Genomic DNA, 4,740 nt, shown 5'->3' with positions numbered 1-4,740 from the left:
CAATATTATAGAGCCACAGTAATCAGGACAGAGTGGTACTGGTACTAAAACAGAAATACAGACCAGTGGAACAGAATAGAGAATGCAGAAATAAACCGAGACACCTATGGTCAATTAACCTTCAACAAAGGAGGCAAGGGTATAAAATGGGAAAAAGTATCTTCAAGTGGTGCTGGGAAAACTGGACAGCTGCATGTAAATCAATGAAACTGAAACATAGCCTCACACCATGCACAAAAATAAACTCAAAATGTCCTAAAGACTTAAATGTAAGACAAGATACCATCAAACTCCTAGAAGAGAACATAGGCAAAACATTCTCTGACATCAACTGCACAAATGTTTTCTCAGCTCAGTCTCCCAAGGCAAGTTAAATTAAAGCAAAAATAAACCAATGGGACCTAATCAGACTGAAAAGCTTTTGCACAGAAAAGGAAACCATAACAAAAAATGACAACTTACAGAATGGGAGAAAATAGTTTCAAATGATACAACTGACAAGAGCTTAATCTCTAAAATATACAAACAACTCATCCAACTCAACAGCAAAAAAGTCAACAACACAATGGAAAAATGGGAAAAAGTCCCAAATAGACATTTCTCCAAAGAAGATATACAAATGGTCAACAAACACATGAAAATATGTTCAACATCCCTGATTATTAGAGAAATGCAAATCAAAACTAAAATGAGGTACCTCCTCACAACTGTCAGAATGGCCATCATTAGTAAGCCCACAAATAACCAATGCTGGAGAGGGTGTGTAGAAAAGGGAACACTCCTGCACTGCTGGTGGGAATGTAAATGGGTACAGCCACTATGGAAAACAGTATGGAGGTACCTCAGAAAACTAAACATAGAACTGGCATATGACCCAGCAATCCCACTCTTGGGCATATATCCAGACAGAACTTTCCTTGAAAAAGACACATGCACCTGTATGTTCATTGCAGCACTATTCACAACAGCCAAGACATGGAAACAACCTAAATGTCCATCAACAGATGAATGGACTAAGAAGATATATATACTGGTATATATACTGCATCAAAACATGTTTCTTTGAAAACTCCATCTTATCTTTCTTTACTTTATCCCATCTTCTTGCCTTACTTTATCCTGTCTTCCTGCTTGAGAAACAGTCATGGTGATGGTAAATGACTTAAGCTTAAGAACAAAGACCTAAAGGCATGGGTTATTTGCGGGGTCAGCTGAATGAGGACATAATACATTGGTCTAGGCACGCCGGACCTGGGCAGATTGGCATGCCATTTGCACAAGCATGATATGTCCTCTAAAGAATAAGAGAAAGAGGAACCTCATAGCCAAGTGGTTTATGAGTGGTCGTTAGCAGAATACCCATTAGCAAAGAGAACCAAGGTGCAAACTTGGGCACACAGGGTTGCCGCAAAGAGGCATGCCCTTTGCGGAAGCACAGTGAGCATTCTCTGAAATGCTATGCATAGATAGCTAACTCAAATGCTAATGATTCTTACATGCCTAAAGTTTAGAGTAAAAGTTTAACCATCTACCAGCTAAGTGACTTTTAAAATAATAAAAGAACTTATAAAATAATTTAAAAACCCTATATCCTGCACCTACAACCCCCTTTTCACTTGACGTAATCCTCAAGAACACAATAAAAGCAGTGTGGTTTCTTGAGGCAGGGCTCTTGGTCCCTGAGATCTTGAGTCCCCCGGTTCCCACCTTTAGTTAAAATAAATGTCTCTGTGTCTTGTTTTATGTTAACTTTTTTCCTTAAGTTCTTCAGCCCCATCCTGCTGAGCTGGTCTCGGCAATATACATAATAGAATACAACTCAGCCATAAAAAAGAACAAATAATGCCATTTGCAGCAACATGGATGGAACTAGATACTCTCATACTAAGTGAAGTAAGTCAGAAAGAGAAAGATAAATACCATATGATATCACATATCTGGAATCTAACATACAGCACAAATAAAACTTTCCTTAGGAAAGAAACTCACAGTGTTGGAGAACAGACTTGTTCTCTGCCAAGGGGGAGTGGGAGGGAGTGGGGTGGACTGGGAATTTGGGGTCAATAGATGGAAATTATTGCCTTTGGAATGGATAAGCAATGAGATCCTGCTGTATAGCACTGGGAACTATATCTAGTCAGTCACTTATGATGGAGCATTATGGAGATAATGTGAGAAAATGAATGTATACATGTATGTGTGACTATGTCAATTTGCTCTATAGTAGAAAATTAACAGAACACTGTAAACCAACTACGATCGAAAAAAAAAATAATGAAATAATAATGCTTTCTAATCCCATATACAAAAGTAAACTCAAAATGGATTAAAGATCTAAATGTAAGTCTGGATACTTTAATACTCCTAGAAGAAAACATAGGCAGAAAACTCTTTAACATAAACCACAGCAATATCTCTCTCATTTTTTTTTCTTTTTTTGATCTTTTTAGGGTCATGCTCAGGGCATACGAAATTTCCAAGGCTAGGAGTTGAATTGGACCTGTAGCTGCCAGCCTACACCACAGCCACAGCTATGTGGGATCTGAGCCATGTCTGCAACCTACTCCACAGCTCACAGCAATGCCGGATCCTTAATCCACTGAGCAAGGCCAGGACTGAAAGTATGTCCTCATGGATACTAATTAGCTTCATTACTGCTGAGCCATGATGGGAAGTCCAGAAATATCTTTTTGCATTCATCTCCTAAAGTGATGGAAATCAAAATAAAATGAACAAATCAGACCTAATTATACACAAAAGCTTTTGCACAGCAAAAGAAACCATAAACAAAATGAAAAGACAACCTATGGAATGGGAGAAAATATTTGCAAATTATGTGACTGACAAAGGATTACTCTTCAAAATATGAAAAAACCTCAAACAGCTCAATATAAAACAAACAACCCAATCAAAAAATGGATAGAAAATCTAAATAGATATTTTTCCAAAGGTATACAAACGGCTAACAGACACATGAAAAGATGTACAATATTGCTAATTATTAGAGAAATGCATATCAAAACTATGATGAGATGTCACCTCACACCAGTCGGAATGGCTGTCACTGAAAATCTTCAAATAATAAATGCTGGAGAGGGTGCAGAGAAAAGGAAACCCTCCTATACTCTTGGTGGGAACGTAAATTGTTACAACCACTATGGAAAACAGTATGGGCATTGCTCAAAAAACTAAAAAACAAAGCTAAAATATCATCCAGCAATCCTACTCCTGGGCATACATTGAGACAAAACTGTAATTCAAAAAGATACATGTACCTCTATGTTCACTGCATCACTATTTATAATAGCCAAGACATAGAAGCAACATAAGTGTCCAATAACAGATGATTAGATAAAGAGTATGTGGTATATATACACAATGGAGTATTTCTCAGCCATAAAAAAGAATGAAATAATGCCATTTGCAGCAACATGGATGGACCTAGAGATGATCATACTAAGTGAAGAGAAATACAAATATCATGAGATAGCACATATGTGTGGAACCTAAAAAACTGATACAAATGAATTTATTTACACAACAGTAATAGATTCATGTACATAGAAAACAAACTTACAGTGACCGAAGGAGAAAGAGGAAGGGATAAATTAAGAGTTTGGGATTAAAATATATACACTACTATATGTAAAATATATAAGCAAGAACCTACTATACAGCACAGGGAACTATATTCCATATATTGTAATATTATATAATGGAATATTACCTAAAAAGTATATGCATACATATATATACACATATATAAATATAAAACTGAATCACTTTGTTGTATACCTGAGGCTCACACGGCATTGTAAATCAACTATATTTTAACAAACTAAAAAAAAAAAAATAAAAATGGGAAAAAAGAAAACAATAAATTGCCTAAGTCATAAAGAGATACATTTAAAGTGCTCAATATTACTAACTTTTTGTTCCATATGACACATTCCTCAACTACACAGCTAGCATTTTTAAGTGAATGTTAAACATTGCCTTAATTCTCTACTTGAACTTTCTGAAATTATTCTCTTAGTCTTACATGTGAGATGTCTTACTAATGACTGACTCTTTCTTTATATTCAATACATTCTTATTCTGTGGCAAACGCTATTCGTCATCTTACAATATTTAGATTAATTTATCATGACATTCAGGAGACATAAATCTGTTAATGTCATAACAATTTTGTTTACAATAAAAGCCGTGTTAACTGTAACACAGACATGAATAACAGACTTGTGGTTGCCAAAGAAGAGGGCAGAGGGAGTGGGATGGACTGGAAGTTTGGATTTAGTAGATGAAAACCATTACATTTAGAATGAATGGGCAATGATATCCTAATATATTGCATGGGGAACTATATCCAATCTCTTGTATAATTTGTTTTATCCCTTTAATCCTTGGAGGTAACTAACCATGGAGATGTACACATATTTATGCACATGCATAACACACATGATGAAAGACAGTACGAAAAAAACGTGATGAAAAATAGTACAAAAAAAGAATGTGTACATATATGTAGTATATATACTATACATACATATATAGACATAACATGTGTGTATATATGTATGTATGACTAGGTCACTTTTCTATATAGCACAAATGGGCACAACACTGTAAATCCACTACACTTTAATTTAAAAAAATGACTTCTTTCTCCTCCCCTTAGAGAATTAAGCTTTGCAAACAGTTCAAGTTGAGATGAAGTCTGCTAGTATTTTTAGAAGACCT

Source organism: Sus scrofa, chromosome 9 (genome assembly GCF_054392235.1).
Source record: "Sus scrofa isolate SSC_HxYL_T2T_F1_AM1 chromosome 9, Sscrofa_HxYL_maternal_Yorkshire_Landrace_v2.0, whole genome shotgun sequence".
Lineage (NCBI taxonomy): Eukaryota > Metazoa > Chordata > Mammalia > Artiodactyla > Suidae > Sus > Sus scrofa.
The sequence above is the reverse complement of the archived record's forward strand: the minus strand, read 5'-3'. Positions refer to the sequence as shown.